The sequence below is a fragment of the Schistocerca cancellata genome, chromosome 6 (genome assembly GCF_023864275.1).
Source record: "Schistocerca cancellata isolate TAMUIC-IGC-003103 chromosome 6, iqSchCanc2.1, whole genome shotgun sequence".
NCBI classification, from domain to species: domain Eukaryota; kingdom Metazoa; phylum Arthropoda; class Insecta; order Orthoptera; family Acrididae; genus Schistocerca; species Schistocerca cancellata.
In genome coordinates, this window is record NC_064631.1 from 297,147,862 (window position 1) to 297,163,230 (window position 15,369).

The window sequence follows — 15,369 nt, forward strand, 5'->3', positions numbered from 1 at the left end:
TCGGGGAATATCAGTTTGGATTCCGTAGAAATGTTGGAACACGTGAGGCAATACTGACCTTACGACTTATCTTAGAAGAAAGATTAAGGAAAGGCAAACCTACGTTTCTAGCATTTGTAGACTTAGAGAAAGCTTTTGACAATGTTGACTGGAATACTCTCTTTCAAATTCTAAAGGTGGCAGGGGTAAAATACAGGGAGCGAAAGGCTATTTACAATTTGTACAGAAACCAGATGGCAGTTCTAAGAGTCGAGGGACATGAAAGGGAAGCAGTGATTGGGAAGGGAGTGAGACAGGGTTGTAGCCTCTCCCCGATGTTATTCAATCTGTATATTGAGCAAGCAGTAAAGGAAACAAAAGAAAAATTCGGAGTAGGTATTAAAATCCAGGGAGAAGAAATAAAAACTTTGAGGTTCGCCGATGACATTGTAATTCTGTCAGAGACAGCAAAGGACGAGCAGTTGAATGGAATGGACAGTGTCTTGAAAGGAGGATATAAGATGAACATCAACAAAAGCAAAACAAAGATAATGGAATGTAGTCGAATTAAGTCGGGTGATGCTGAGGGAATTAGATTAGGAAATGAGACACTTAAAGTAGTAAAGGAGTTTTGCTATTTGGGGAGCAAAATAACGGATAATGGTCGAAGTAGAGAGGATATAAAATGTAGACTGGCAATGGCAAGGAAAGCGTTTCTGAAGAAGAGAAATTTGTTAACATCTAGTATAGATATAAGTGTCAGGAAGTCGTTTCTGAAAGTATTTGTATGGAGTGTAGCCATGTATGGAAGTGAAACATAGACAATAAATAGTTTGGACAAGAAGAGAATAGAAGCTTTCGAAATGTGGTGTTGCAGAAGAATGTTGAAGATTAGGTGGGTAGATCACGTAACTAATGTGGAGGTATTGAATAGGATTGGGGAGAAGAGAAGTTTGTGGCACAACTTGACTAGAAGAAGGGATCGGCTGGTAGGACATGTCCTGAGGCATCAAGGGATCAAATATTTAGCACTGGAGGGCAGCGTGGATGGTAAAAATCGTAAAGGTAGACCAAGAGATGAACACACCAAGCAGATTCAGAAGGATGTAGGTTGCAGTAGGTACTGGGAGATGATGGAGCTTGCACAGGATAGATTAGCATGGAGAGCTGCATCAAACCAGTCTCAGGACTGAAGACCACAACAACAACAACAAGGCCTCTCTGTATAGCCTTTCATGGTATCCGCTTGTGGCTGCCAGATGCTTTAACACTTTGAGGACTGATCGCGAGTGTGGACGCTCAACCGGCTGGTACCGAGCGATTTCACAGTTTTTCTGAATTTTCTACAGCAGATTCTATACCACAGAAAATAGATTGCTATTTTGCATTTAATAACTACGTCCACTCCCTTCAGAGTACTGCAAAGAAATAAACATTTACGTTAGTGACAACGGTTGTATGTTAATTTGAGAGTATGCTGTTTTCACAGTGAAATAAAATTTTTTTTAGGTGTTAGGACCTCTAAGGGACATAGGATTGAAGTTGTTAGTTTTAAATGAATAACTGTTGAAATATGAAATTTTATTTTATTAGTAATCACACAGTTACATTGGCTTTTGTATGAAATATTTCGAAACATTTTGGAAAACAAAGCCCTACGTCACAGGTTTCACAATAATATCGCGTGTCTTTCCTTGAAACTTTACCATATCTGGCCTTGCTTGTTTCTGCGCATACTTTGCACCTTCTCTGAGGCCATTTAGACAATTTTGTGGGTGGAATTAATTTTGGGAAATGTCTTCCGCTTAGTGTGTTGATGGGTGAACTATTCTGAGAAGTGCAGTAGTCTAAGAGGCAACCTTTGTGAACCAAGTTCTCTGCTAACTCCGTAATGTATTCAAACAGATGTTTGCTTGAATTTCCCGACGTTTTGTACAAAATGTATGAATTTACAGTCATGAGCATGAAAATGTGAAAGAAAACTTTTTTCCACCACTTTATTTGTTTTCGTTCAAAAGGATAGTTCGCCATTAGCTGGTCGCTATGATCCACACCACCTTTTTTACTATTGTAGTCCAAAACACAGTCCGGCTTCATTTTCTCCACCATTCCAAATTTAGTTTTTACATTGACATTTGTTACCGTCATTTTATGCTTTGTTGTCAAAAGAAAAACTTCTCTGTTGTCCTTCCATTTTACAATCAGTAAATGATCTCGTCTGCGAATCGAAAGTTCATTTTTTTTTTCAATTTCTGGCCAACAAGGTCCCTTGGTAGTCCTTTTCTATTTTTCTACACAGTACCAACTGCCTTAGTTCTTTTCCCCCACAAATAATCCAGTAAATCAGCGCTGGCGTAAAATCGGTCCATGTATAATGTGTGACCATTACTATGAAACGAATGACACAATCTTTCTACAATATGTAAAACGCTGTTATCAGCATTAGACTGTTTCCCAGAATAAATTTTACAGTTCAGGACGTACCCACTTTCACTTTCACATAGCATAAAAAAATTTTACGCCACATTCATTAGGCTTATTTTTCATATACTTTCTAAAACTCAGTCTACCACGAAAACAGCAAATTCCTTCATCTATAGTAATATTTTCGCCTGGCTTGTAAGCCTTTCCACTTTGGGTCACGCATCTGTCGAATATTGGTCTTGCCTTACGAATAGGATCGTGACCTACCTGGTTTTTAGGAATATATGTTGCGTTATCTACGAGATGTAACATTCGTAGCACTGACAAAAATCTATCTCTTGGCAGACACTTTGCCGCAAATGAGGACTGCAACACGGGATTTGTCGACCAGTAGTCAGACAGTTTTGGTTTCTTGACTAGGCACATATGCAAAATAATACCAAAAAATTTATACAGTTCACTGAGTTTCACTGTTGTCCACTTACGCCACACTGACTGAGGCTTCAGTTTTCCTGTAGCACTTAGTGTCTCTATTATCATTCTAGCGTAGCGGTTTGTCTCTCGTTTGATCAGTCTCACCAGTTCTTCATCGAAAAAGTACGTGAAACAATCAAACACTGAAGAATGTTGGTCAATCCCATCTTGAACTCCACAGGATTCAGAAAAAAACAGGAAGCTGGGGAGTGATTGTATCGTCATCTATCCGCTGGCCAGAAGAATATGGCAAATTGCAATGACGAGTTGTGTTTGTTGTGACAACGATGTCAACAGCCTCATCTTCAGGTCTTCCTGACGGTTCACCGTCCGAGGGATCGTTTTCATCTATAAGGAAATTCGTAAAAATTATCTTTTTTCTGACCAGGCAATTAATAGAAAGCTGAAAGACTTTAATTTAGATTAGATTAGATTTACTTTCATTCCAATTGATCCGTAGTGAGGAGGTCCTCCAGGATGTGGAACATGTCAGAAAAACAACAATACACGACAAATATTTACAACTAAAACAAGTAAGCTAATATACCATTCCACAGGTCCCAAGTGGAATGATTGTCATTTTTTAATGAACACTAAGAGTCATTTTACAAATACTAATGCACTGAATTTAAAATAAAAAAGTTTTTTATTTATTTATAAGGTAATAAACATGTAATACAACTACTGTAATACTTATTTACAATGAACACATTACTGCACTGAAATGGTGCAGAAGTTAGATTAAACTTACACACACACACACACACACACACATACACACACACACACAAATTTTCAATGAACACATTACTGCACTGAAATTGTGCAGAAGTTATGTTGTACTTATATACAAATCAGTTGGTTTTACTAAGAAATTCATCAATGGAGTAGAAGGAGTTGGCCATCAATAAATCCTTTAGGCTTCTCTTAAACTGAATTTCATTGGTTGTTAAGCTTTTTATGGCTGCTGGCAAGTTATTGAAAATGTGTGTTCCTGAATAATGCACACCTTTTTGTACAAGACTAAGTGACTTTAAATCCTTGTGAAGATTATTCTTATTTCTAGTATTGATTCCATGAATTGAGCTGTTGGTTTGAAAAAGTGATATATTTTTAATGACAAATTTCATTAAGGAATAAATATATTGGGAAGCAGTAGTTAGTATCCCTAGTTCCCTAAACAGGCTTCATCTACATTTACATCTACATTTATACTCCGCAAGCCATCCAATGGTGTGTGGCGGAGGGCACTTTACGTGCCACAGTCATTACCTCCCTTTCCTGTTCCAGTCGCGTATGGCTCGCGGGAAGAACGACTGTCTGAAAGCCTCTGTGCGCGCTCTAATCTCTCTAATTTTACATTCGTGATCTCCTCGGGAGGTATAAGTAGGGGGAAGCAATATATTCGATACCTCATCCAGAAACGCACCCTCTCGAAACCTGGCGAGCAAGCTACACCGCGATGCAGAGCGCCTCTCTTGCAGAGTCTGCCACTTGAGTTTGTTAAACATCTCCGTAACGCTATCACGGTTACCAAATAACCCTGTGACGAAACGCGCCGCTCTTCTTTGGATCTTCTCTATCTCCTCCGTCAACCCGATCTGGTACGGATCCCACACTGATGAGCAATACTCAAGTATAGGTCGAACGAGTGTTTTGTAAGCCACCTCCTTTGTTGATGGACTACATTTTCTAAGGACTCTCCCAATGAATCTCAACCTGGTACCCGCCTTACCAACAATTAATTTTATATGATCATTCCACTTCAAATCGTTCCGCACGGATACTCCCAGATATTTTACAGAAGTAACTGCTACCAGTGTTTGTTCCGCTATCATATAATCATACAATAAAGGATCCTTCTTTCTATGTATTCGCAATACATTACATTTGTCTATGTTAAGGGTCAGTTGCCACTCCCTGCACCAAGTGCCTATCCGCTGCAGATCTTCCTGCATTTCGCTACAATTTTCTAATGCTGCAACTTCTCTGTATACTACAGCATCATCCGCGAAAAGCCGCATGGAACTTCCGACACTATCTACTAGGTCATTTATATATATTGTGAAAAGCAATGGTCTCATAACACTCCCCTGTGGCACGCCAGAGGTTACTTTAATGTCTGTAGACGTCTCTCCGTTGATAACAACATGCTATGTTCTGTTTGCTAAAAACTCTTCAATCCAGCCACACAGCTGGTCTGATATTCCGTAGGCTCTTACTTTGTTTATCAGGCGACAGTGCGGAACTGTATCGAACGCCTTCCGGAAGGCAAGAAAAATAGCATCTACCTGGGAGCCTGTATCTAATATTTTCTGGGTCTCATGAACAAATAAAGCGAGTTGGGTCTCACACGATCGCTGTTTCCGGAATCCATGTTGATTCCTACATAGTAGATTCTGAGTTTCCAAAAACGACATGATACTCGAGCAAAACACATGTTCTAAAATTCTACAACAGATCGACGTCAGAGATATAGGTCTATAGTTTTGCGCATCTGCTCGACGACCCTTCTTGAAGACTGGGACTACCTGTGCTCTTTTCCAATCATTTGGAACCTTCTGTTCCTCTAGAGACTTGCGGTACACGGCTGTTAGAAGGGGGGCAAGTTCTTTCGCGTACTCTGTGTAGAATCGAATTGGTATCCCGTCAGGTCCAGTGGACTTTCCTCTGTTGAGTGATTCCAGTTGCTTTTCTATTCCTTGGACACTTATTTCGATGTCAGCCATTTTTTCGTTGGTGCGAGGATTTAGAGAAGGAACTGCAGTGCGGTCTTCCTCTGTGAAACAGCTTTGGAAAAAGGTGTTTAGTATTTCAGCTTTACGCTTGTCATCCTCTGTTTCAATGCCATCATCATCCCGGAGTGTCTGGACATGATGTTTCGAGCCACTTACTGATTTAACGTAAGACCACAACTTCCTAGGATTTTCTGTCAAGTCGGTACCTAGTATTTTACTTTCGAATTCACTGAACGCTTCACGCATAGCCCTCCTTACGCTAACTTTGACATCGTTTAGCTTCTGTTTGTCTGAGAGGTTTTGGCTGCGTTTAAACTTGGAGTGAAGCTCTCTTTGCTTTCGCCGTAGTTTCCTAACTTTGTTGTTGTACCACGGTGGGTTTTTCCCGTCCCTCACAGTTTTACTCGGCACGTACCTATCTAAAACGCATTTTACGATTGCCTTGAACTTTTTCCATAAACACTCAACATTGTCAGTGTCGGAACAGAAATTTTCGTTTTGATCTGTTAGGTAGTCTGAAATCTGCCTTCTATTACTCTTGCTAAACAGATAAACCTTCCTCCCTTTTTTTATATTCCTATTAACTTCCATATTCAGGGATGCTGCAACGGCCTTATGATCACTGATTCCCTGTTCTGCACTTACAGAGTCGAAAAGTTCGGGTCTGTTTGTTATCAGTAGGTCCAAGATGTTATCTCCACGAGTCGGTTCTCTGTTTAATTGCTCGAGGTAATTTTCGGATAGTGCACTCAGTATAATGTCACTCGATGCTCTGTCCCTACCACCCGTCCTAAACATCTGAGTGTCCCAGTCTATATCTGGTAAATTGAAATCTCCACCTAAGACCATAACATGCTGAGAAAATTTATGTGAAATGTATTCCAAATTTTCTCTCAGTTGTTCTGCCACTAATGCTGCTGAGTCGGGGGGTCGGTAAAAGGAGCCAATTATTAACCTAGCTCGGTTGTTGAGTGTAACCTCCACCCATAATAATTCACAGGAACTATCCACTTCTACTTCACTACTACTAACAGCGACGAACGCGCCACCACCGGTTGCATGCAATCTATCCTTTCTAAACACCGTCTGTGCCTTTGTAAAAATTTCGGCAGAATTTATCTCTGGCTTCAGCCAGCTTTCTGTACCTATAACGATTTCAGCTTCGGTGCTTTCTATCAGCGCTTGAAGTTCCGGTACTTTACCAACGCAGCTTCGACAGTTTACAATTACAATACCGATTGCTGCTTGGTCCCCGCATGTCCTGACTTTGCCCCGCACCCGTTGAGGCTGTTGCCCTTTCTGCACTTGCCCGAGGCCATCTAACCTAAAAAACCGCCCAGCCCACGCCACACAACCCCCGCTACCCGTGTAGCCGCTTGTTGCGTGTAGTGGACTCCTGACCTATCCAGCGGAACCCGAAACCCCACCACCCTATGGCGCAAGTCGAGGAATCTGCAGCCCACACGGTCGCAGAACCGTCTCAGCCTCTGATTCAGACCCTCCACTCGGCTCTGTACCAAAGGTCCGCAGTCAGTCCTGTCGACGATGCTGCAGATGGTGAGCTCTGCTTTCATCCCACTAGCGAGACTGGCAGTCTTCACCAAATCAGATAGCCGCCGGAAACCAGAGAGGATTTCCTCCGATCCATAGCGACACACATCATTGGTGCCGACATGAGCGACCACCTGCAGATGGGTGCACCCTGTACCCTTCATGGCATCCGGAAGGACCCTTTCCACATCTGGAATGACTCCCCGCGGTATGCACATGGAGTGCACTTTGGTTTTCTTCCCCTCCCTTGCTGCCATATCCCTAAGGGGCCCCATTACGCGCCTGACGTTGGAGCTCCCAACTACCAGTAAGCCCACCCTCTGCGACTGCCCGGATCTTGCAGACTGAGGGGCAACCTCTGGAACAGGACAAGCAGCCATGTCAGGCCGAAGATCAGTATCAGCCTGAGACAGAGCCTGAAACCGGTTTGTCAGACAAACTGGAGAGGCCTTCCGTTCAGCCCTCCGGAATGTCTTTCGCCCCCTGCCACACCTTGAGACGACCTCCCACTCTACCACAGGTGAGGGATCAGCCTCAATGCGGGCAGTATCCCGGGCAACCACAGTCGTAGTCCGATCGGGGGATGCGTGGGACGAGCTGGCCGTCCCCGACAAACCCCCATCCGGACCCCCACAGTGATGCCCATTGGCAACAGCCTCAAGCTGTGTGACCGAAGCCAACACTGCCTGAAGCTGGGAGCGAAGGGATGCCAACTCAGCCTGCATCCGAACACAGCAGTTGCAGTCCCTATCCATGCTAAAAATTGTTGTGCAAAGAACGTCTGAACTAATCTACAGAGAGCGCAAACAAAACGACACAAAATTGAAACGGTTATTGAAATAAAAGATTGCCTAGTAAATGCAGTAATGCTGCCACTTGTGCACTGCTGACACACTGCTCGGCGGCGGAAGGAGACTACGCGATTTAACACTATTCGAGTACTAAAACGCGATGCTACAACTCTCAAATACTATAATACGCCAGAAATTTATGAATTAAACAATGCAAGTACCAAAAACACGCAAAGAAATTAAGAATTAAACTATGTAACAAATGAGTGAGCTAGGAGTACACGACTTGCTGCTGCAGCTGCTTATCCAACGGCGGCAGGGAGCTTCTGCAGGATGTTCTTGAGTTCACACCACATATAACTCTTACTGCACGTTTTTGTGCCCGGAAAACTTTAGCTTGGCTTGATGAATTACCCCAAAAAATAATCCCATATGACATTATGGAATGAAAGTAAGCATAGTATGCCAACTTTTTCATTTTTATATCCCCTGTGTCTGACAAAATTCGCATTGCTAACAGAGATTTGTTAAGACGCTTCAGCAGTTCTGTGGTGTGCTCCTCCCAGTTGAATTTATTATCAAGCTGTAATCCCAAGAATTTAACACTGTCCACTTCTTCTATCTTCTTGTCATCATATGTTAGACATATACTCTTGGGACACCCCTTACAAGTTCTGAACTGCATGTAGTGTGTTTTTTCAAAGTTCAGTGACAAAGAATTGGCTAGGAACCAGTGATTAATGTCCACAAATATTTACGAAATAATGAAAGTAGTGAAAGTTTTCGTGAATGAAATAATAAACGGTCGCCAGCCTAATTAGGCATAATAGTGTGGGAACATTAAGTTCAAAGAATTTAATTATAATTTTGCAAAAAGGACACTCATTATTTCTCTCTTTGTAAACTGCAATGAACACTCAAAACTACCAGACGAACTGAACAGTGATTAGCGGTAGTTATCATTCGCATACATTTGCAGTCACAGAAAGATAAATGGTACTTGACTCCTGTTAATAATAATCATCATCTCAACCATTAACCAATTCAGCACCAAAAAGTTATCAAAGACATCACGAGACTAAATGAAGCATGACAAGAGTCCTGTTTTAACTAACACACAAACATCACAAATGCAATAAAATAAGACTATACAAACTCTTTTCTGTACTCTCTCTTTTATGGAAATACTTCAGATTCCTTTAGCAAAAGAAATATTTAGTTTAACTTTCTCGTTATAGAGAAAAATATAGTGAGGCCCATAAACAGTCATTTACTCTACAGGTAAATTCTGTAACTATTTCAGAGACAAATTGCATTACACTAATGTGGATTTCTAACCTCACTTGAATTTGTTTATATTTCAACACTATATAGCAACTTGTTCAAATGTTATTCTTAAATAAAACTTCAGATTTTAGTTTATGGTAATAGTCAAGGCAAAAATCAAATTTCCTGTAAGTCAAATTATGTGCCTTTTTCATTACCTGTGAGGCAAGTGGTTTAACTAGCAACATTTATGCACTTTAACACTGAAATTTTGCGACATTCAAATTAGAAACAATTCAATGGTTATTCAGAAACAGGATAGGATCCTAAAACGGTTTTATGATCAGGACAATTTCAAAGTTCAATACACACATGTTTTTAATCACTTGTATTATTATTGAAATAGCACACACACAAACATACTGGTCCATACTGAAATTCATATCTGATTTCCTGAAGTTGGCGAAGCAGTGGCGCAATAGTGGTGGCAAGCACGTGGCGGCTATCTGGTCTCACCTCTTGCAGTTTAAGGCTCTTTTCAGATTTCTTCTTGGGGATGTATTGATCATTTTAGAGCCATGCCATAATACAAGAGCACCATAATACAGCCAAAACCACATCCAAGCCAATTTCAACATAAATCGTCTTCCGCATGCCTCACTTGGCACCTACGGTGTTGACTGTACAACTGCTGGCTACTGACTGCGTAATGTGCTCTCTCTCTTGCCGCCCAGATTGACGCCAAATCCACCTTCTCCCGCGCGCCAAGCCCCTTCCACAGTGGAGGGGGTTCCCTGCACCTTGTCCTTTATATAAAACAACTTCCGTAAGTATGAACCAGTATTCAAAGTACAAACTTTATTAAAATTCTACACCTTGATTTTTCATATCTATATATTTATTTCTCAAGATAGTCACCCTGGCGACGAACACATTTCTGCCAACAAGACCAGTTTGTTCATACCGTCACTGCAGAATGTTTGCACCGCCTCATCACTATCGAAATGACGTCCTCGGATGGTGCTCTTTAAGTTTTGGAAACAGATGAAAATCGGATGGGGCCAAGTCATGGCTGCACGGAAAATGGTCGATGACAGTGAACCCTAGGAATCGGATCATTGCAGATATCATACATTACGTATGTCGATGCAGTCATCACCATAGACAGGTTTCACTTTTCTATGGATTTCAATTTGGGGCATGTTCTCTGCGGCTAGGAACTCGATTATCTCACGCCATTGATCACGCACCGACGTAGTTATGTTCGGAGCCCTATAATGGCAGAGGTTTGCAACTTGTATCAGCGAAGTAGAAAGTCGGCAGAGTTATCTGCATGATATGTACTACCTCAAGCCACATTGAGAATAGAATAAAAAAAATTCGTAGGCATTACTTTTCAGCACGCCCTCGTGTAAGTAGAAGGCAAGAAGAACGAATATAGCTTCTCAACAAAACAGGTTATGCTAGAGGGAACATAATGAAAGTGTATGCGCTCCACTATGATTTAAGGAATGATTAGCATAGGAAGTGAACAGAGCCTTTAGACTGACTTCTCGAATTTTTCGTTGTACTTCTCCACGTACACTTTACACTGACGCAGACTGGTGATACCTCATAACCTTGAGCCCTGCGCAACGCAATATCCAGCCCATCTTGTTCCAGTTGCTGTTGAAAATCTCTTGACATACTCTCTGCAGTCTTTCCTGACATGAAGAAAAACTAAGAAGGATTTTTGAACTTCCACAACGTCCACTTCTGTACAAGCGTATTTCATTATTTGATCCACTTCGTCAGTTCCGCTTTCCTCGGGAGTACCGTCAAAAATTATTCTGTAATATTTTCCGTTCATTATATCTGCAATAATTTGTTACTTTACACGTTCACCGAGAATAAAACTAAACATATTCTGAATCCCTTTGGGCAAATAAGGCACTCTCTATGACCCACCATCGGATCCTTCAAGTTTTAAACAATGATCTTCCAATACTGGAACATATTTCACCATCAATTGTGCCAATTGTATGAAATTTACTGTTTTCCATGAAACGTCTTCATGATGAGGTGATGGAAAGCATGGGTTTGTTGGGCTAAAAACAGTGTAACATCCAAAAGGCGATGTTTCTCCGTTAACTAGGCACATCATTAACAACCTTCTGATTATCTTTGTCAATGGTTTTATTAAGTTCCATAAAGAGTGTTTTCCATTTTTCTAAATTTGGTTGATGTTCAGGCGATGATTTATGCTTTGATATCTTTGGATTCAATTTCTTCCATTGTCAGAAGCCAGGAATAAATTTATTTTCGTTGGTTCGCCTTCAGAGACAATAACTCAGCAGCAAAAATACTAGTTTCTTTGTTGAAGATCCATTTCCTTAGACATTTAGTCTCGTTGATACGTGAATAAAACCATACCAAAGTTAGACAACGATGTCTTCAAATGATCTATCTACATATTCTAAAGGTCTCTCCATGTTTTGATATACTTCACTACTCTTTTCAATGATCACAGTGATCTGGAACAGGTACTGGATCGAGAGGAGTCGAAGTTAGATGTACCAAAAAATGTAATTTTTGAGAACTTTCCTCATTGAAAAATCATCAATATAGCTAAAATACTTTAAAAATGGATTGAAAACAGTCTTAACCTCAATAAAATATTTATTTGCAATGCAACCGGTTTCGGTCAGAATGTGACCATCTTCAGACCATTTATACCATTGTGGTAGGAGGTGACGGTGAACGGAACAGGTGCTGTGGCTCCACAAACACCAACTGCTAAACAATGAAGCAATGAAGCCACGACACCGGGCCGGTTCACCGACCCACCTATCATCATGGTATAAAAGGTCTGAAGATGGTCACATTCTGACCGAAACTGATTACATCTGTTACTATTGCGAGTAAATATTTTATTGGGTCAAAGATACACTCCTGGAAATGGAAAAAAGAACACATTGACACCGGTGTGTCAGACCCACCATACTTGCTCCGGACACTGCGAGAGGGCTGTACAAGCAATGATCACACGCACGGCACAGCGGACACACCAGGAACCGCGGTGTTGGCCGTCGAATGGCGCTAGCTGCGCAGCATTTGTGCACCGCCGCCGTCAGTGTCAGCCAGTTTGCCGTGGCATACGGAGCTCCATCGCAGTCTTTAACACTGGTAGCATGCCGCGACAGCGTGGACGTGAACCGTATGTGCAGTTGACGGACTTTGAGCGAGGGTGTATAGTGGGCATGCAGGAGGCCGGGTGGACGTACCGCCGAATTGCTCAACACGTGGTGCGTGAGGTCTCCACAGTACATCGATGTTGTCGCCAGTGGTCGGCGGAAGGTGCACGTGCCCGTCGACCTGGGACCGGACCACAGCGACGCACGGATGCACGCCAAGACCGTAGGATCCTACGCAGTGCCGTAGGGGACCGCACCGCCACTTCCCAGCAAATTAGGGACACTGTTGCTCCTGGGGTATCGGCGAGGACCATTCGCAACCGTCTCCATGAAGCTGGGCTACGGTCCCGCACACCGTTAGGCCGTCTTCCGCTCACGTCCCAACATCGTGCAGCCCGCCTCCAGTGGTGTCGCGACAGGCGTGAATGGAGGGACGAATGGAGACGTGTCGTCTTCAGCGATGAGAGTCGCTTCTGCCTTGGTGCCAATGATGGTCGTATGCGTGTTTGGCGCCGTGCAGGTGAGCGCCACAATCAGGACTGCATACGATCGAGGCACACAGGGCCAACACCCGGCATCATGGTGTGGGGAGCGATCTCCTACACTGGCCGTACACCACTGGTGATCGTCGAGGGGACACTGAATAGTGCACGGTACATCCAAACCGTCATCGAAACCATCGTTCTACCATTCCTAGACCGGCAAGGGAACTTGCTGTTCCAACAGGACAATGCACGTTCGCATGTATCCCGTGCCACCCAACGTGCTCTAGAAGGTGTAAGTCAACTACCCTGGCCAGCAAGATCTCCGGATCTGTCCCCCATTGAGCATGTTTGGGACTGGATGAAGCGTCGTCTCACGCGGTCTGCACGTCCAGCACTAACGCTGGTCCAACTGAGGCGCCAGGTGGAAATGACATGGCAAGCCGTTCCACAGGACTACATCCAGCATCTCTACGATCGTCTCCATGGGAGAATAGCAGCCTGCATTGCTGCGAAAGGTGGATATACACTGTACTAGTGCCGACATTGTGCATGCTCTGTTGCCTGTGTCTATGTGCCTGTGGTTCTGTCAGTGTGATCATGTGATGTATCTGACCCCAGGAATGTGTCAATAAAGTTTCCCCTTCCTGGGACAATGAATTCACGGTGTTCTTATTTCAATTTCCAGGAGTGTATTTTCAATCCATTTTCAAAGCATCAGAAATATGTCCATTCTCAGTAACTTTCTCATCATCACTATCTTTATCATCATTTCTTCAGTGCATTTTATATCGAAGTCTTCGTGAAAATTACATACCGTATGCTTTTCACCTGTAATCTCAAGACCAATAATTTTCTATGCGCCAGAGACAGATTCAACAGTTTGATTAATCTTCCCTTCGCCATTTTTATTTTCTCCATGGGCAGAAAGGTATTTGTATAAAGATCCAACGAGTGATACCGGTACATCGGTGCATTCTTCACACTAAAAAAAAAAAAATATTTCGGTGAGAGACAATGGCCTGGCGTCCACTGACAGTAACTTCTCTGTATGCAGCCTACCTGTAGGCTCGCACTAGGGAGTAGATAAGTAAATGCATGGTCATTTTCAAGTGAATGCTATGGATAGCATTTCTATCGTAGCTAATAATAAAACCAGATTTTAAGTGGATAAAAAATTATGGTACTTTTATTTTACTGTTGGATAAACCGTAATTTGTTTGTTAAACATCTTGAGTCTTCTATTTGAAACGTATTTTGACATAACAACAAAGTGTTATTTGCTGTAAAACAGAGTAAAGAAAGAAACTAACGTTTGTAAAGTATTATAGGTCACCAAGCGTCTGTGCATTTCTGATCCTGACAATTTGTATTAGAAAATTTCGAGATAATAATAACCTACATAGACATGTAGGTACTTAACTTTTGGGGTCTTGTTACATAAGGCTGTCCATTTCATTTTCATTGAAAAGGGGGACATTTAAAATAAATTAGAGAGAAACCTGGGACAATGAAGAAAAAAAACGGGACATAAATATTGTATTGACTAAATTTGATACACATACACGTTTACCTTTACAACGTGCACTCAGATGATCCCAAATCACTTGTTACTATTATTCTGCCACACTATCACCGTACTTTTCACTTTTATGTACTTTATCAAGAAGTGCATTTTCGTTTGAAATTGTATCATAAAAGTCAGTACACGATACACCATTAAAGTGCGTTTTGACAATGAGCAAGGTCCTCATTGTTTCAACTTTCATTCTGTTTTTTTCATCTGACCACAAAGAGTTCATTAACGAAAACACACGTTCCACAGCAGCATTTGACCCAGGAATTGCCAGACAAAACTCCACCAAATGAATCATATTTTTCATGTTAATGTTTTTACTTTTGAAACAAGCAAATATTTTACACCACGTTGCACTAACACTTTCTTTGTCTCCTTCTTCACTTTTTATGAAGTTCTGTGCACATGAAAATTCATCGAACAGTTTGTCTTCGTCAACAGGAAAATTTAATACAATAGTTTTAACAAAAACACAACAGTCCTGAATAACCTTCCACTGTGAGAAATGGTAAACACTATTCTTTAATATACTCAAAGCAAGAGTCATAGAAGATGTCAGCATAAATATGAAATTGTTCTACAGTAATTTCACTCTCTTCTTCCAGCTTTCTTAGAGTCTTACGTACAAAGGATGTGAGAAATCTTTCAGATTTTCTACGTTGTAATTTCCCCAATAATTTATTTATTTCTTCATAAACTTCCACTATTGGGATTTCTTGTTTCTCAGTACATTTAATTGTTGTGGAGAAAGGTTTTAGCTGGCTAACAAGAAAATGTAGAAGAACAATAGACACATGGTTATCAAAGAATTGTTTAAGGATAACAGGACACTTTTCAAGGGAAATGAGGTATGATGTCAAAGCAGGAAATATCTCTACAATTCTTTCCAATGCTGGTAGCAGAGATAGCCACCTT